At 45.2% G+C, this 20,205-nt stretch overlaps 1 pseudogene; it reads left to right on the top strand.

Moving 5' to 3' along the window:
- Window positions 1-6,230: 6,230 nt before the first annotated feature.
- Window positions 6,231-19,994, top strand: LOC131914652 (interferon-induced transmembrane protein 2-like; annotated as a pseudogene).
- Window positions 19,995-20,205: the final 211 nt, after the last annotated feature.

The raw sequence follows: 20,205 nt of genomic DNA, 5'->3' as shown, positions 1-20,205 counted from the left end.
AGGCCAGCCTGGGCTAAATGTATGAGGCCCCTGATTTAATCCCCAGTGTCATCACATAGAGCAGTTGTGGTAGAACACAACTATCATCTTAGCAGCTGACAGGCAGAGGCAGGAGGATCTGAAGTTCAATGTCATCTTTGGCTACATAGAGAGTTCAAGGCTCTTCCGGGTTATAGACTCTGTCTTAAATAAAAGAATGAATAACTGAATAAGTAAATGAAACACTGCATCTGTACTGTTTGTTTCTCCTTGTCATTATTCCCTAAATAATACCATAAAACAACTTGATTTATAGCAACCACATTATATATAATCTAGAGAGAATTTAAACTACACAGGAGGTTATACGAGGGTTATATGCAAATCCTAAGGCATCTTATGCACAGGACTTAAACATCTGGGGATTTTGGTGCCCCCAGGGCTCTGGAACCAATTCTCCATGGATGCTGAGGGACTCCTGAGTAAGTGCTCAGGACAGTCTTGCCTTTGGCTGGCACTCAACAACTACTTGTCTTTTTTCCAAGAAAGAGTGGAGGAAGATTGGCCCAGATGTTGTGGTATCTCAGAGTCAGCAAAAAAGATAAGCTTGGAAAAGTCAACTGAGTAGTATAAGGAATATGGTTGAAATGTTTGAGGCTGAGACTAGTACAGGAGGTCAGCTAGAATGCTAGGTCCATGGAGCATTCTATGAAAAATACCTTTTCATCTAAATTTGGGAGCTACCCCATACTGCCCCCTTTTTGGAATGTTACAATGTACCTAGATACCCTGCAGTATAGCAGCATTGAAAATTATGATAAGCCAGGTATTTCTGTAATCGTTTGATCAAATGACATCTCTGCCCTGCATCTGTAATACTCTGAGAATCAGTGCTAGCTTGGACCCCCTTTGGAATCTACTGACCTCAGGTAAACACATGGGAACTGTCTGCGGTGACTGCAGAGAGAATTCTCTCACAGTGGCACACACCAAACAATTTTGTTATTTTTCTTCCCTCTCTTGTCTGGTGCTTCCAGCCATAGGGAGCCCAAGAACACTGTTTAAAATTAAATGCACATTTCCCTTTGTTTGCCTGGTGTGAATGTTACCTCCTACCCATTTCCTTCCCTAGTAGGTTAGCCTATGCTAGAAAGAGCCATCTGGATACAATGTTGCAACATCCACTCTTTCAAGGGACCTCCTTTTTGGTTGTGTCTCTTTCACAGTGCTTTACTTTCAGGTTAAAAAAAAGAAAAAAGAAGCAAAAACAAAACAAAACAAAACAAAAAACAACTGAGTCCTCTAAGTAGTTTCTTTGGGGTAATATCATTATTATAGTTTTTTTCCCTTTCTCCGGAATCAAGGCTGTTTCAGCTCCTCAAGGACTTCTTGGCATTTCCGGGAGGTTCATTATTCTGTTGTGCTTGAAGGATGTGGCATCCTGTTTGCGCTGCAAACAGCAAAATGAAATTTCCCCCTTAGGACACTCTCAGAGCCTCAGGGTCACTTCTGCCAAAGGAATCCCATCTGTACTGGATCAGCATCCTGGCCCCAAGAGACAGGGCTGGGATGAAAAGGGAAGCAGAAGCAGTGTTGACCTTCTAGGCTCCTGTTTGAGTTGTCACTGTGAGTAAATGCCAATAAGAGCAGTGCACACAGAGCCAGAAGCAATGGACCAGTGTTAACCATTGAGTGACATGAACCCATAGTACATAGCACAAGTTGTCCCAATTCTTCGAGTCTTATCAAGACGCTTGGCTTTATAAGCAAAATCACTAAGGGGCCCTCTGAAACTCTAGTTCTCTTACCTCACATCACTGAGGAGCCCCAAGTGACTGAGCACACAGCAGCAACATGTCTGGGCTTGGCTTTGGCTCGGCTACGATCAGATGCCGTAGTCTTGGACCTTCAAACATGGCCTGTTCACTATCTTCTCCTACGGCCTGCCTTAGCAGAATGGGATCATTAGTGCCTCTTTGCTCAGCTACCTAACACAGGTTCGGAAAGAAAAGGCGCCTTGGAGTCACACACAGAGAGAAGTGACCCTACTTGCTTTGGATATGGTCTAATACTAACTTAGTGCACATAGGTCTGTTTCTCCATCTAGAAGACTCCCATGGCAGCACCAGGTAACCGTCTGTCGGATCACTCAAATCTGACTCTGCTAAGAGGCTGCTGTTATCTTCTAACTTAAGCTCCTCCTTTCAAGCCAGGAGTGATGGTGCACGTCTATATTCCCAGCACAGAGACACTGAGCACTGACCTCATGAATTTCACGTCAGCTGGGCTAAATTAAAAGACTGCCTCAAGACAAACAAAAACATCCTCTAGTTCTTGGTTAGATAAGAAGGCTCTTCCCCAGGAGACAGAGACCTACATTTGGGAATTTAGACTGATGAGGTTGGTGCTGAAAATTTTGAGTACCTAAGAAGCAAGTTTGGGGCCCGTGAAGCGGTTCAGCTGGTAAAAGTGCTTGTCGCATAAGTCTGATGGCCAGTGTTTGATCCCTGGAATCCAGAGGCGGAAAGAGAGAAGTCACTCTTGAAAGTCCTCTGACACATGCACTATGCAGCACACTCATGCCCCCCCACCCCCCCCACCCCCCCACCCCCCACAAATAAAACACAAGTTTGGTCATTTTTGTTGAGTGGTGAGCTAGTGAAAGAATCTCCCTATGCTATCATTACCTGTTATTTCCTGTTTGACTAAGAGCACCCCATATCATCTGTAGGTCTCTGGAACCCAGTCTGGAGATCGAGTGCAGAAACTGTTCCCTGGTGAGCTGGGAACATGCTCGAGTTAAGAGCACTTGCTGAGTCAGTACGAAGGGCTGAATGCAAATCCTCCAGCCTTAGCCAGCTGTGGCTGTACTCGTGCTGTGGTGGGCGGAGACAGGAGGACCACTGGGACTTGGTTGCTAGCCTAGCTGCAGGTTCAGGAGGGGCCCTACCTCAAGGGAATAAGGTAGAAAATGATAAAGCCCGATACCAGACATACTGTTATGGCCTCGATGCATTCACATGCCCATACACATATACTATACACATTCACCCAAACACGCATACTTTTTTTTTAAAAAAAGAAAATGTTCAATTCACATACATGATAATTTACATGCAGGCAGCTGGGGACATACAGATCTGAGTGGCCTGTGCTGCCCACCCCAGGCCATGCTGTCACCAGGGTCTGGGCTGTTGCTGAGGGCCATGTCTGGGTTCCTGGCCCTATAGCAGCCAGGGTCTGGGTTGATGTCCGAGGCTCTTGTTTCCACCAAAGGCTGTGTGAATGCTTGGGGTTAGTCACCTGAGTCCATGTTGGTGTCCGAGGGCCATGCTGTAGCCAGGGCCATACAGATCTGAGTAGCCTTCACTGCTACTCAGTGCCATAGTGACCTCGGGGCCAGAGCTGCAGCCGAAGGCCATGTCTGGGTCTGTGGTCCTACTGCAGCCAGGGTCTGTGCTGATGTCTGAGGTTCCTGTTACCATCGAAGGCCATATGGATGCCCGAGGTCTAGGGCTGTGTTAGTGTCCAAGGGCCATACTGCCTCTGGGGCTGTGCTGATCTGTGTGGCTTGCACTCCCACCTGGGTCAATGGTGACATCCAGATCCAGCTGCTGCTGAGGACCACATCTGGGTCCGTAGTCCTACTGCAGCTGGGGTCTGTGTTGAAATCTGAGGCCCAAGCTGCCACCAAGGGTCACATGGAAGCCTGAGGTTGGGGCCACAATGGTGACCTTGTTGATATGCAGGGACTATACCACTGCCAGAGCTATTCTGGTCTGAGTGACTGGTGCTTCCACACAGAGCCAGCATGTCATCTGGGCCTGAGCTACTGCAGAGGGCCATGTCTGGGTCCGTGGTCCTGCTGCAGTTGGGGTCTGTGTTGATGTCTGTGGCCTGTGTCACCTCAGGGGCCCAGAGGAACCATTCAAGATGAAATCAGAGGGCCATGCTGAGCCAGCTCTGCCCTTCACTGTCCCCGTCCCTCGCTGGACATGGCAGCAAGAGAGCTGGCCCCTGAACTCTGGAGGGATGGCTCTATCCCTCACCACAGCGGGAGAGGACTGACCATGATGGCATAGACGTAAGGGAGTTGGTTCTTCCCCCTTACCTTTTGGGGGGGGCAGCTCCAGTGGTCCTGACTGACCAGCTCAGCTACCAGCCAGGCCCACAGCGAGGCCTTGGGTTGGCCCACCCTAACATCTACCCCATCTAGGACCTGCTGAAGCTCGTAAAGGGACTGGTCCTGTGGAACGATACCTGCAGGATCTCTGGGACTCAGGGTGGCTGCAGGGTATCTGAGAGAAGTTTCAGTGAGGATTCAGTGATGACGGTGTACCAGAAACCAGAGACCTTGAACCAGACCAGTGACTCACTGCAATGAACACTTGCTAATAAAGCTGATGGGACAAAAGGATATACCATGTGACACACTGAAGCTCCCAGTGCCACCAGGATGAATGACAGGTGTTGGAGAGGCGGGAAAGACGGAGCAGTGAAGAGGTTTTTTGTTTGTTTTGTTTTTGTTTGTTTGTTTGCTAGCTTGTTTTAGTTTGGTCTGATTTTTTTTTTTTTAATTTTCTTTTGGGAGGTGCTACAAAGGTGAGGGGAAGATATGGGGGGACTGGGAGGTGAGCAGAATTGGGGTGCTTGATGTGAAATTCCCAACAAATCAATAAAGAAATTATGTTAAATAAACACACACACACACATATAGACACAGGCAGGCAAACCACTCACACACATAAAATAGAAATAAATAAATCTTTTTTTCCCCAAAAAACAAAGGAGGAGTGTAGTTGGTTGTTTTTTTAATTTTTTACTCTTTCAGCTCTTTGCTCTTTGGGGGCCCGCCCCCCAGCTCCCAAATAAATCACAGGGAGGCTTGTTCTCTCTTATTCTTGGCTTGTTTCTTGCTAGCTTTTCTTAAATTATCCCATCTACCTCTTGCCTCATGGCTTGTATATTTCTCTATTTCCATATACCTTCCTTTACTTCTTACTGCATGGCTGGCTGTGTAGATGGGTGGCTGGCCCCTCAGGTCCTCCCCCTCTTCTCCTTCTTTCTCTCCTCCCTCTTTTCTTCCCAGATCGCTCCCCCTATTTATTCTCTCTGCCTGCCAGCCCCGCCTAGCCTTTCCCCTGTGTTGCTATTGGCTGTTCAGCTCTTTATTAGACCCAATCAGGTGTTTTAGACAGGCACAGTAACACACCTTCACAGAGCTAAACAAATGCAAGATAAAAGAATGCAACACATCTTTGCATCATTAAACAAATGCTCTACAGCATAAACAAATGTAACACATCTTCAAATAATAGTCCACAACAGAGGAGGAGGAAGAAGAGGAAGAAGAAGAAGAGCAGTGTTCAATGAATGATTGTTGACAAATCTCCCCCTTGAAAAATGCTTTCTTCAGATGACCAGTGAGTTTCTATTTGATCATGTTTAGTCAAATGCAGGCTCTTGACTCATGGACTAGTCCATCCCATGAATAGAAACTTCTGATATTTTAGAATCTTTTTCTCAGATCCTCTGCTAGGCAGCTTTTCATTGTTGAGACAACCAGCTGACACAAACCATTTTTTTTCCCAACTTAATATTTTGATTGATTCTTTGGGAATTTCACATCATGCACCCTGATCACATTCACTTTCCAGCCCTTCCTGCCCCCCATTCTTGTGACCCCCCAAAAAATAAATAAATAAAACTTAAAAATAGAAAAAGAAAGCAAGCAGTTCACTTTGTGTTATCTACATACTCACTGGAGCATAGTCAAACTCTCAGTGGCCCTGCCCCTTAAATAGAACTAATTCCTTCCCTTCCTGCACCCCTGCCAGAAGCCATCAACTGTGGAGGGCCACACTTCAGCATCCTTATCGCACTTTAAAGAGTTCTCCTTGATGGTTTCCTGTTTAGGCTGTTGCTTTTTAAAATTTTTTTTGGGGGGTTGGGGGGAGGTGGCTGGAGTGGGGATAGGAGTTGTCACAGAAGCCTTCCATGTCCCTCTTTCTCAGCTGTCTGTTTGCGGTCATTGATACCACTGCCAGAGTAGCTTCCTTGCTCTTCACAGTCAGCAGGAACATGGACCAAGGGCTTCCACAGCACAGACCGTGAACATGGTCCCTGGCTGCAGTAGGACCAAAGACGCAGACAAGGCCCTCAGAGGCAGCCCCGATCATGGAAATCATCATACCCTCAGGTGGCAGTACAGGTCAGTCACATCTGTATGACCCCCAGAGGCAGTGGGGCCTATGGACATCAACATGGATTCAGGCTGCAACAAGACCATGGAAATCCTTATGGTCCTCCATGGTAATGTGGGTCACAGACATCAACCTGGCCATATCAACCCAGCTGCATTGCCAACTCAGACATGACCCTCAATGGCAGCACAGACTTCAGATATCAACATGGCCCCAGATGGCTGCACTGGCCACTCACTCAGCCTGGCCCTCTACAGCAGTGTGACTCATGGACATCAACATGGATTCAGGCCACAGCATAGACCTCAGACATCTGCATGGTCTTAGGTGGTATCGTGGACCATGGACATCAACCTAACTACTGGGGGCATCCAGGACCACTGACTCACACATGGCTCCCAGCAGCAGCACAGACTAGGGACATCAGCATGGCCCCAGGTAGCTGCATGGGCCACTCACTTTATCAACATGGCTTCAGGTGGCAGCACCAACCACAAATATCTGCATGGCCTTGGGTGGTAACATGGGCTAAAGACATCAACATGGTCCCTGGTTGTATCAGGACCACAGACCCACTCATGGGCCTCAGTGGCAGCATGGACCATAGGCCTCAACATGGCCTCAGGTATCTGCATAGACTACTCACATCAACATGCTCTCCACAAGGCAGCAAAGCCCAAGGACATCACCAAGGCTTCAAGCACAAACTGAGTATGTCCGCATGGATCTCAGGCTTCATTACGGCGTGGAGCAGCAGCATGGACCAGAGATACCAACATGGCCTCTGGTGGCATCACGGACCACAGTGGTCCTATGTCTCAGTTTTTCTATCTTTCCCACCTCTCCAGCACATATTTGTTCATCATAGTGACACAGCCTGGCTGGCTTCCATCACGCACCTTGTGAGGCAGGAAGCTACAAACAATTTTTAAAGGATAAAATGGTTTAGTTTGTCTCATGGTTTCAAAGGTTACATGTGGTTGATTGGTTCTATTGTTTCAGATTTGTGGTGAGGTCAGGCATCATGGTGGTGAGGGCATGGTGAGGCAGAGCTGTGTTGTTACTGGTCTTTTACTTCTTTGGGGGAGCCTGCCACCCAGCTTCCAAATAAATCACACACAGAAGCTTATTTTTAATTATCAATGCCCAGCCTTAGCTTGGCTTAGTTTCTAGCCAGCTTTCTTTAACTTAAATTATCCCAACTACCTTTTTCCTCTGGGTTTTTCCCATTCTCTTACTTCTGTAAATCTTATTCTTACTCCGTGGCTTGCTGTGTAGCTGGGTGGCTGGCCCCTGGAGTCCTCCTCCTTCTCTGGCTCCTCAAGCTTAGATCTTTCCTTCTAGTGTTCTCCTTCTATATATCCCCTCTGTCTGCCAGCCCTGCCTATCCTTTCTCCTGCCTTGCTACTGGCCAGTTCTTTATTAGACCATCAGGTGTTCGACACAGGCATAGTAACGTAGCTTCACAGAGTTAAACAAATGCAACATAAACAAAAATAACACCCCTTAAAATATTCTACTACAGAGCTTCTCACTTCAATGCAATCAGGAAGCAGAAAGACACAGAGGAAGGAGCTGGGGACACACTTTTAAAGGCACCCAGCCATCTGCTTCCTCCAGGTAGGCTCTACCCCCTTAAGTTTTTATGCCTCCAATAATGCCATTGAATTATGAAGGCTCAGTAGATTGACTCATGGATTAGGTCAGAGTCTCAGGATCTAACCACTTCTCAATAGTACCACAGCTCGAGATGAAACCTTCAGTATGTGAGCTTTTTCAGGGGACACTTCGCCAAACCACAATGCGTGGAGTTGAAATCTGCCTTTCTGTAACCTGTCGTGATTCCTCTCCTTCACCTCCTGGGGTAAAACAATAAGACAGCCATGTATTCCCGTGGGATACCTGCTTTCCGCTCTCTTCTGTGCTAAACATCACACATGGCTTGAACTTTTTCTGAAATAATGAGTTTTCCTTTTTCAATCAAAACATTAAAACTAACAAATAATAACAGTATATGCTAATGAGGCACAGATGAGATGGTCTAATAGATGTACGTATTATGGAATGTTTACATCAAGAAAATTGGGTTCCTGTACTTGACATACTTTTGAAATCTACTCCTGGAGCGATTTGAGACTCGATGTCCAGACACGATGCATCTGGATGGACTGTGGCCACCTTGCTGCACAGCACAGCTTGCCAAAGCTATTCCCCCATCTCTCAGAACGTAGTTGGCTTTGTTTACATTCTATCCATCTTCTATACTCCATTTTCTCTAACTTTTCTGTTTTCTCTTTCTTTTAACAAAAGTTTCATTTATAAACCATCTTTAATAGCTTTATGACTTGAACCCAGGGCCTTGCACATGCTAGACAAGTGCTCTATTACTAAACCAAATCCTCTAATGCCTCCCCAAATTTTCATAGTGCTGACTACCCAGTTGACCTTTCTTTAGTCATCTTCTCCTCCTCCTTCTCTTCCTCTTCCTCAGTATCATTGTTGTTATCATTTTGGTTATTGGATCTCATCCTATTGCCCAGACCTGGACTCAAATTCAAACATGCCTGGACTACAGGCTTATCTCACTGCATACAGCAACAACCTTTCCAACACTTATTTATAATTATGCGAGTGTTTTCCCCAGAAGCCACTCGCATTTATTAACAATCACTTACAGGTAAGCTCTAGGGACTCCCCTACAAGTTTCAGTGCAGTCAGCCCAGGACTGGTGGCCCCTTCGCTACACGTGTCAATCTAACGACACTTAGATTATTTAGGAGGACACTGTCATGGAAGGCTGATTCTCAGGATCTGAGTAACTGGAGGCCATGGCAGCCCTGCTTTCATGAAAACAATGTAGAGAAATGTTAGCTAGAAAATTACATGTTTTGGGGAAAAGGAAACTAATTTGAGAATTATGACAGGTGGGAAAATGGGAACTCGAGAAGTCAAGGGATACAATCAGGAGAGCTGTCACTAAAGACGGGGTTGGGAAGAAAGGCATGGGCAAAGTTGAGAAGCAGAAAGAGTGCAGAAGACCTTCCCAGCTCACAACATGCCCTCAACTAACCCAAAGCCCAACGGTTAAACAGCCTGAAATTTGACAGCGTCTAAACTAGTCTCAGGCTCAAGTTAATTTACATATGTGACTCCCCCAGCCACAAGACTCAAGTTACTAAGTTTAGCCATCAAAGAAAATTTATCCCATTTAAATTTCATATCAATGTGCTCCTATTCTATGAGTTTTGCATTAAAATGTTCTATCCTTGCTCTTCTGCAAAATGTCTGATTAAAGTGGAACAAAATGATAGTTCCAGTCATATCATTATTCTGGCAGCCTATGGAGCAGATTCATTGCTTTATTTAATTGAAATAGATGAAAAGTTTCACCAGCAAAAAAAGCTGATGTAGAAATAAATACATGTTTTCACATCTGTGTCCCTTCCCTCGGTCAGTTGGTGGGATGATGTACTGTGAATCTGCTTTCTTTTCAGCCAGTTTGAAAAGATTTCAATTCTTTACCTAATACTTTTCCCCTGAAAAGTCTCTGTCTCTGTCTCTCTGTCTCTTTCCACCCTCTTTTCCAGAAATAATTTGCCAGGAAACTCCACACTTGCCTGGAGTGGATTGGTAGAACTGGGTTTCTATGGCTAAGGGGCATCTTGGAGGTGGTAGAGTTTAACGTTTGTTTATTACTGGAGAGAACTACTTACTGATTTTCTTGTAGTCATACAGCTAGTTAGCTGCTGGCCCGCTATTAATTTCTAACAGAATGCTCTACTTCCAGTTCCTGGACCTTGGTCACTGAAGTTTGGGCAAACTGTCCTCGACGCCAAAAGGCAGTCCTCTGTGTCTCCTTTGGAATTCCCAGGCTGGCTTTCCTAAGTAGTGCAGATGTAGTTATCTTGAATGGGTGTCCACACTGCCTCTCTTTCTCTCTTTCTGACATGTCATCCATCAGGTAGGGAGTGCTGGCTTGGAAGATGCTCTAGGAAAAGATAATGTGACTATTTGGCAGCCTGCTTTGGATGTAGGCATGCCTCATCTCTCTAGCTAACCAGGTCAATCTATCTGATATATGCCCAGGACAGGGGAGTACAGGCAGAGGACAGAAGGAGGCTCTTGTGGTTTTCCTTTGAGATACTGAATGGCTGTTGATAAATACAGGGCCAGTCATCTACCTCCTGGCAGTCTCTGGAGAAGGGGGTCTTTGTGAGTATTGCCCTACCTTTGTAGTAATTTCCTTCGTATAGATTTTGTTTATTTGTTTTTGGTTTTTTTAATGACAGGGTCTCTCTCTGTAGCCTTGGATATCCTGGAGCTCTCTATGTAGACCAGGCTGGTCTCAGGCTCACTAGAGCCACCTGCCTATGCCTCCTTAGTTCTGAGACTAAGGGCCTGTGCCACTATGTCTGGTGTTCTTTGTGTATTCTAAATAAGAGCAGGCTAGCACTGGAACAGAAAGAGAGCATTCAGTCCTCCAGGAAAACTGATAGTCCATCATTATTGAAGCCAGGTCTGGATTGGATACCCTGAACTGGCCTCAACTTTGAGGATAGCGGCTACCAGAGTCCTGCTAAGGAACAAACACGGGACATTTCAGAAGAACAACTGCAGAGACCAAGGTAGTTAATGTCACTGACTGGGACTGAGTGTTGAATACTTTAGTCTGAAACCTAAAAAAAAAAAAGGTCCAATACCTGAAAGTTTTGTACTATTAAGTTGATACCACAGTGGGGAAATTCCACCCGACTCATTTGATAGGTTATAGTTAAAACACAGGTAAACTAAAAAGACTGCACAAAATTACTTCCCACCTGTGTGGATCAGGTATATATGTGTGTTAGTCAGCTTTTTAGGACTGTGGCAAAAAACCCGACGGAGGAGAGGTTTCTTCTGGTTCATAGTTTTAGGAGTTTCAGCACTCTTTGCTTCTGAGCCTGTGGTGAGGCAGAACACGATGGGGCATGGAGGTCCCATGTGGTAGAGCAAGGGCAAGATGTAGCCCAAGGGATGACTTGGGCTTGCTTCCTCAGTCTCCATCACCTCCTAATAGCCCATCAAATTAGGAACCTTCCCTTCATAGGTTAATTCATGGACAAATTCAGAATCCTCTGCTAAGAATAAGAAATTGCTGAGTACTCAGCCCTAAACAGGCTGTACTGGCTAGTTTTAAGTCAGCTTGACACAAGGTAGAGTCATCTGAAATGAGGGAATCTCAACTGAGGAAACGCCTCCGTAAGATACAGCTGTAGAGCATTTTCTTAATTAGTGATTGATGGAGGAGGGCTCAGCCCATGGTGGGTGGTGCCATTCCTGGGCTGGTGGTCCTAGGTGCCGGGTTCAAAAGAAATTCCAGACAAATGGCTGTCTGTGGTGCCTATTAGCGTACCATGCTAGCCTCCAGACTCAGTCAGTACCTGAGGCTCTTCTCAGCTCTTCTCACCCCACCTCCTATCCTAAATTTCTCCAGCTTATGGGCTTCCCTCCCCCCAGCTTCTCATTTCTATATAACCCTACCATTTTGACCATGTACACTCTGTGTCGTCTTCTTTTGGTCCCCTCTCTTGCTTCTCTCTCTTGCTCATACTCTCTTTGTCTTCCTCTCTTGCTCCCTGCTACCCCTCTCATAGCCAAATCCAGTCTGCTGACCATGTTCAGTTTACTACTTTCTATCTCCACTCTGGGCTCTCTCTTATACCTGTAATAAAAACCTTCCCCTCAACAATACCTTGAAGTAGTCATGTCCTCACTGTATGCATATGGTGCCAAAACTCTTAGACTAGGTTCTGTGGGGAAGCCATGATGAGCAAGCTAGTAAGCAGCATCCCTCTGCATCAGCTCCTGCCTCCAGGTTCCTGCCCTGTTTGAGTTTCTGTCCTGGCTTCCTTCAATAATGAACTACAACGTAGATGTGTAAGCCAAATAAATCCTTTCCTCCCCAATTTGCTTTTTGGTCGTGGTGTTTTGTCCCAGCAATAGAAAACCTAACTAAGACACAGGATATCTATATTACTCCTTCAGAGGCTCAGGGAATGTTGTAGAAAGTGGGGCAGAAAGAATATAAGAGCTAGAGGTAGGTTGGGAAGAAGTCCTATGAAATGCTGCCTTCTGGACATGACATGGCTGTTTCACCTACAAACCGAGAGAGGCATTGGCTACCTGCACAAGACTGGGCTCATTGACATTCCATCACGGATGGGAGAGGAGCTCCGAGGTCCCACCCTTTGCTGAGAAGCTATAGGCACATAAAGGTTGCTGTGGTGGTTTGAATGAGAGTGGTCCACATAGGCTCATATGTTTGAACACTTGGTTCCCAGTTAGTGGAACTGTGTGGCAAGGATTGGGAGGTGTGGCCTTGTTGGAGGAGGTGTCTTACTGGGAGTGGACTTAGAGGTTTCAAAAGCCTATGCCATTTCAAATTAGCCCCCTCCCTTCTGTCTCTGTCTGTCTGTCTTTCTGTCCATCCATCCCTCTCTCCCTCACTTGTGGATCAGATGTAAGCTCTTAGCTACTGCTCCAATGCCATGCCTGCTACCAGCCTTCTCACTATGAGGATCATGGACTAACCCTCTGAATTAAATGCTTTCTTTTACAAGTTGCCTTGATAATGGTGTCTCTTCACAGCAATAGAAAAATAACTAAGACAGTTGATGAAAGAGAGGGAGTCCTATTCCTCTTTAGCTGGAGTTTTCCTGTCATACAACTGCTCTCAAATAAACACACTGGGGCTTATACTAATTATAAATGCTTGGCCAAAGCTCAGGCTTGTTACTAGCTAACTCTGATATTTAAATTAACACATATTTCTTATCTGTGCTTTGCCACGTGGGTTGGTGTCTTTTCTCAGTGTGACATGCTCATCTTACTTCCCCTCCCCTCTCTCCCTCTCTCCCTCTCTCCCACACACACACACCTGCTTGTGACTCCAGACTCCACCCTTCTCCTCCCAGCATTCTCTTAGCTTGGCTCTCCTATCTAACTTTATCCTGTTCAGCTATTAGCCAGTCAGCTTCTTTATTAAATCAATCACATCGACAAATCTTCATAGTGTACAAAAGGATTATTCCACAGTATTCCTCAGTCCACTGGTAAGTTGTTCTTGTTCAAACAACCCTTCACTCATGCTCATGCAGGCAATCTTACTTAAATGTAGTGGGCTACATATATATACAAAAAGTCATGAAGGCAGAAATGGAGTCTATTGCAAGGAGGAAGGGGAAAAATGAGAGAGTTGGGGAATTATGTTAAAAATATATTATATATGTATGAAGTTGTGAAGAAATAAACACAATTTAAAAAAATCAGAACCTCATGAGCCATCACTTCTCCAAAGCCTCACCTCTGAACATGGATGCATTAGAGAGCAAACCTTTAATGCATGACTCTGGAACATTCTTTGTTCAAACTATAACAGTGTGTAAGAAGCATGGATGGATGGATTTTTGGGTTTAGATATGAGTCTCATGCCTGAGATTTCCCATTACATCTATGCATCTTTTCTAAAATATAGAAAAACTCTGAAACAATTCTTGCCACAAGCATTTCAGATGAGGGATACTCTATATTTGTTACTACAGAAATGTATAGCGGGTTTTATGGGTAGAATGGAAAGCAGACACATTCTCTAGGAATGTGAAGACGGTTTTATGGAGGAGGTAACATTACAGTTGAGCACTGGTGGCTGTGATCACCCTGCAGAACTACAGAAGGGGTGGATACAGGAGCAAGGACTCATGACAGAAAATGAGATGGGGGCTGGAGGGATGGCTCAGTGGTTAAGAGTACTTGTTGCTCTTGTAGAGGATCTTGGTTTGATCTCCAGCACCCATGTGGTGGCTCACAACCTTCTGTAACTCCAGTTCCAGGTGACTGAATGCCTTCTGACCTTTTCAGGCACCACGTATGCATGTAGTGTGCATACATACATGTAAACAAAACACATAGAAATTAAGTCTAAGAAAATAAAGAGGATGGGGCAACTGGAAAACTTACAGAAGACTGATTACTTCTGGGACGCTTAAGTGTATTTGTTTCCTTCAAATATTGAAAAATTACCCAAAATACATTCTCATTATGTTTTGCTCGGAGTGTGGCCTTGCTGAACTAATGAAGGCATTTTTACAGATGTGAGTCCATGAAGGCACGGGTGAGCAGACACACATTGATGTCCATGCAAGTAGACAATTGTCCTTTGTAGCTGCTCTTCATTTTGCAAACTTCAGACTTACAATTCAGACTGAAGTAACCACAGACCGAGACCATAGGGATTACAGGTAGCCACCTCAGTTTTATAGCTAGGCATTCTGCGGCCTTGAGAGTGACTTGTTTAGTTAATTAACATCAGCACATTGCCCACTCGGTCAGTGGCAGCGTTAGAGTAAGAATTTGAGCATTACTGTTACAGGCTCAGCTGTGACCCTCCAAGGGTTGTGTGCTGAAGCCCTAAGCCCTGGCACCGTGGGATCCAACCAGATTTGGAGGCATGAGGTATTAGAGTAGCTTCTAACCCAGCCTGATGGCCACACACGAAGAGGAAATGGCAGAACTGATAAGCACAGAAAGCAGGCTGTCTGAAAACCAAGGGAGAGCATGGCCTCCATATGCCAAAGAGAGATCTCAGAAGCCAGTCCTACCAACTTGGACTTGCAGCCTTCCGAACTGTGAGGAATCAGTTTGAGCTGTGTAGGTCAATCAGTCTGCTGCAGGTTGCTATGGCAGCCCTAACAGAGTGAGACCAGTGTCCTAACAGCAAGACTCATGTTCCAGGAGCTGTTTGGCAGCTTACATCAGCAAGTGTGATGGGGCTGTGCAGAAGTTCTCTGCATGTCCTTGGCTGCGGCGGCGGGGAAGGATGGAAACTGCCCGCCTGGTGAGTATGACCTTTGGCATAACAAGGCTCTCATCCTCAGAGAGAATGTTCTTGGAAAGACTATTAGCCTAGGCTGTCTGTACAACTTACAGCATCACTCAGACAATTTGGAAGGTCAATCCAGCGATGTTTGTAGTTGACAATAACAATGCTGATGACTTAATGGGTACACAGTGCCTGTCCCTGTTACAAATTTGTTCCTATGTCATAACTCCCAGGCCCAATCACAGTTTTTTTTTTTTTTTGGTTTTTCGAGACAGGGTTTCTCTGTGTAGCTTTGCGCCTTTCCTGGAACTCGCTTTGTAGACCAGGCTGGCCTCGAACTCACAGAGATCCGCCTGGCTCTGCCTCCCGAGTGCTGGGATTAAAGGCGTGCGCCACCACCGCCCGGCTCCCAATCACAGTTTTTACTGTGAGAAAAGAATATAGTAATGGACTCACTTTTGTATTCTTTGCTGTTAAGAAAAAAAAAATCCTCATTAGACAATGAGAAGAAACACTGTCAGCAGCAATCTAAGAGACAGTCCTCTGCTCCAGCACCAGCCGAGGGTCATGGAATCGGGCTCCCAGGCCTCCCGTCAGGCTCCCCGTCGACACACTGCCATCTGGTGGAGCTGGGCCTGTGGATCAGCTTCTGCAGTCTGATGCTGCCCCATGTCTTCATGTAGGTTTGTCCGTCCTCCCTGCTGAGTCCCCTGACAGCTGTCCAGATCTAACAGTGAGCACTCCACAGGCTTGAGTCTCTGTAAAATGCTGAGGAAGACAAAGTTTTTCTCTGCTTCCCCATTTAATGATATCCTCGGCGGGTTGCCCTTCCTTCTGTGGAAGAAATGCTAGTTCCAGCCCCCCAGTGAACATTCTTTCCTCACCCCCAGATTCCTTTTATTTGTCTAGACGCTCAGGTATTTTTGTTGTTGTTGTTGTTGTTGTTCTTTTTGAGACAAGTTCTCTCTGTGTCACACTGGCTGTCCTGGAACTTGTTATGTGGACCAGGCTGGCCTTGAACTTACAAAAATCCACCTGCCTCTATACCACCACACTCAGTTAGAACTCTCAGTTTATAAATTGCTTCTGAAACTCCTTTTTCATTTGATATTTGGTTCTTTTTCTTTTCTTTCTTTCTTTTTTCTTTTTCTTTTTCTTTCTTTCTTTTTTTTTTTTTTTGAGACAGGGTTTCTCTGTGTAGCCATGGCTGTCTTGGAGCTCATTCTGTAGGTCAGGCTGGCCTTCAACTCAAGAGATCTGCCTGCCTCTGCCTCCCAAGTACTGGGATTATGGTGTGGGCCACCACTGCCTGGCTTCTCATTTGATTCCTAAACTACTTTGTGTTTTGAATAGGTGGGTCTAGAACTTTAATTTCATTAAAAAGAAGCATTTGAGTATCCGTTGTGGACAGACTGGGGACTAGGGAAACAAAGGTAGAAAGACCAGGGCCAACTTAATAAGTTGGACCCAAAAGGCCCAGCACTTGGATCTCACCATGTTTCTAGAAACTCTTGGAATTATTTCACTTATATTAAAGTAAACACACACATCCCCAAATTTTAAGTGGAAGAAATAAGTCTTTATACTAAGGCCAATACTTAATCCCATTTTAATACTTTAAAAAATAATTTTCAGCTGAGCCTAGTAGTATATGCCTACAATTCCAGCACTCCATAGACTAAGGCAGAAGGATCATGAGTTCAAGGCCAGCATGGGATACAAAGAAAATTCCAGGTAAGTCAATGGGGACTCTATCTCAAGAAGCCAAAAATAAATAATCAATAAATAACTTGAATGATATTATAGTTCTTAGTACTGTATTTATTTTTATTTTGTAACAGGCCCTCAGACCTTAGCACAGTTGATGCCACGTTGGAAATACCACTCATGCCTTGGAACCCAACACATAGGCAGTAACACCTCAAAGAGGAGATGAAAGACCTAATCTATCAGAGTCCCAAATGTAGTGATCTTGCTTTTCGGCTTCTGTAGTTCTGCTTCTGGTTGTTCTTGCTGAGGGGTGTCAACCTAAGATGTGGTTAAAAGTCCACCCTGAGAAAGGCTGGGAACTGCACTTGTGTCCGGAACAAGTGCAGTCACCATCTGGCTGATAAAAACTTTATTGATACCTCACATTTCATGTGTGTGTGTGTGTGTGTGTGTGTGTGTGTGTGTGTGTGTGTGTGTACATGCGTGTGCATGCACCTGTGTGTAGATCAGAGGTCAATGTCAGGTATTTCCTCTTCTATCGTTTTCTACCTTATGTTTGTTGAGACAGCATTTTCCTCCCGGAATTCACTGATTTTCTAGACTGGCTGGCCTTCTAGTGCCAGGGATTTGCCTGTCTCTACACCCACATTGCTCGTGTGTCAGACACAGGAGACTAAGCTTGTCTTTTAGAAGTCGGTACAAGGGGTTGGAGCTCAAGTCTTTCCACTCGCATGGCATTTCGTTGACTAAGTAAGTCATCCTCAGTCTCTTGCTGTAAGATTTGAAGTTGAGAAACTTGAGTCCTATCACTTTGTTCTTCCTTTTCAAGAATGACTTTCTTAATTTTGGGTGCCTTACAGTTCCATAAGAGTTTTAAAAGAAGCTTATTAAGTTTCACAGAAAAATCAGTGGATTCTCAAATGGGGATTACAGTGACCTATAGGTCAATCTGAATAGTATTAGAATCTCAATAATTAGAATCTCTGTCTCTTCATTGGATTGTTTAACTTACTCATCTTTAAGGCTATTATCGACATGAATTTACACTTGTCCTTACAAGATTCTCTGTTTTGGACACAGGATATTCTCAAGATTTTGTTAGTCTTGATGTCTTTTATAAAGCCAATCTCTTAATGGCTGCTACCAATTCCTTCTTGATCTTCAAGACCAGAGCTGTTGTGGAATGGGCATGCCTGACTGATGGACAACAGCCGTCACCGACTGACCTTCTACTTTCAGAGCCCTTAACCATTCTAAATTTTGTTTCCAAGTCAGTCACTCAATGTGGCCTTTTACTGCCAGTGTTAGTAGTGGATTTTGGACACTTAAGGGACATGACAATTAAGCACCAGAGAAAATGATACATTAAGCTATTTTTCATCATCATCATCTGTAGTTAGAGTTTTCCTGCTTGGCCCACAGTCAGGACAAATCTCTCTCACCTGCCAGTCCCACAGCCTCTCAGACCTGACCAAGAAAACACAGAGACTTATATTGGTTACAAACTGTATGGCCGTGGCAGGCTTCTTGCTAACTGTTCTTACAGCTTAAATTAATCCATTTCTATAAATCTATACCTTGCCACGTGGCTTGTGGCTTACCAGCATCTTCACATGCTGTTTGTCATTATGGCGGCTGGCAGTGTCTCTCTGACTCAGCCTTCCACTTCCCAGCTTTATTCTCCTCCTTGTCCTGCCTATACTTCCTGCCTAGCCACTGGCCAATCAGTGATTTATTTATTGACCAATCAGCAACACACTTGACATACAGATCATCCCACAGCAATCATCATCATTATTATTTTGAGACAAGGTCTCACTATGTAGCTCATTATGTAGAGTTACTTTGACTCTGTTCCTGTGCTTCTTTATAGGACACTAAGAATTTTCTTTTCCCACACTGCTCTTGCCAAGGACCCAAGTTCAAGTCTAAGCATCCACATTGGGTGGTTTATGACCACCTATAACTAGTTCCAGGGGCACCTGCACTCTTGTCCATACCATCCCAATACACATAATTAAAAATAAAAATAAATATTAAAAATATCTAATGTCTCAAAGCTTTTACCTTCCTTCCCCTCCTCTTTCCACTCCCCTGCCTCAGCAACTTTCCTGTTTGGGAACTCTGGATCAATGATACCACCTCCCCCTCTTCACCTCACAGTAGTAAGAATCTGATGTTGCTCCTCCGGGAGGCCCAGCTTCTGTTGCCTAACAAACAGTCATCCTGGGCAGTCTGTGGTTCTGCAGGGCTTTCTTCCTTCTGACCACAAATACCAGGTGATTGCTTATCTGTTTTCAAGAATTTCTGGGTACATAAATCGCTCTACCGACAAATGTAATAAAATCATGCCTCCTCTATAGAAATGGTTTCTGAGGTTAGCACTCGGCATTTTCCCAAGAGAAAATGCTGTTGTAGTCTGAACTCCTGTCCCACAAAGCAGCCAGTGTGTGGCTTAGCTTGGACCTTGATCTCCTGCGCCTGTCATCCATGGCTCCTGGTGCTTCTGGGTGAGGATAAGGACAGCAAGCTTCACTGTAAAGGACATCGCTGCCCTAGAGTGCTCAGTGGAGGGGGAAGGGCAGTTTCCAAGGGCCCGCCCATTGTGCCTCTTCTGGCACAGATCCACTACTGCACTGGCCATTTCGAAAGCGACAGGGTTCCAGTTTTTTCCACATGCCAAGCCCAAGGTTGGACCTCCCTTTTGTAAGTAGACTGAGCAGCAGAAGGGAGCCATCTCTTTGGTGTGTTTCCACAGGACTTAGCTCTAACAAGAAGTAATGGAGATGGGATGATTGTTTCTGAGTCAATACCACGAGCCATAATTCCCAAGCCTTGTTGGCCACCAATGTCAGACTTCCCCCAAACTAGGAGACAATCAAAGAGGAGTATGCAGTGATTGAACTGGGGGAACCCCACAACTCAGCTGTTGTGAGAACCACCATGATCAACATGCCTAGAGAGGTCTCTGTGCCTGACCATGTAGTCTGGTTCAGTGCACTCTTCTTGAACACCCACTGCTGCTGGAGCTTCACTATTTATGCCCACTCTATGAAGTCCAGGGATAGGAAGACGGTGGGTGATGGGATTGGAGCCCAGGCCTACGCCTCCACTGTCAAACGCCTGAATATCAGCTCCCTGATCTTCCGAATCCATTGGTCATTGTCTGCATCATTATTGTCCCCACCACCTCTGTGGCAGTCTTTCAAGCCTTTTTACAGAGAATGCCACATCCTGGATTCTAGTCCTGCCCTGTGCTCCACAGTCCACAGCTGGCCCTCCCCCTAGACTGAAGCTTTGAGCTTTTACTCTACATATATGCACATGTTACCTACATACATCTGTCCACAGTGGAGTCAATAAAGTGCATGTGATGGCAAGAAAATAAAAAGAAAGAAAGAAAGAAGTCATGGAGACAGGATGGGAGACTCTGATATCCTGATCCTCCAGAGAAGA

The sequence above is a fragment of the Peromyscus eremicus genome, chromosome 7 (genome assembly GCF_949786415.1).
Source record: "Peromyscus eremicus chromosome 7, PerEre_H2_v1, whole genome shotgun sequence".
NCBI lineage: Eukaryota > Metazoa > Chordata > Mammalia > Rodentia > Cricetidae > Peromyscus > Peromyscus eremicus.
The sequence above is the reverse complement of the archived record's forward strand: the minus strand, read 5'-3'. Positions and strand labels throughout refer to the sequence as shown.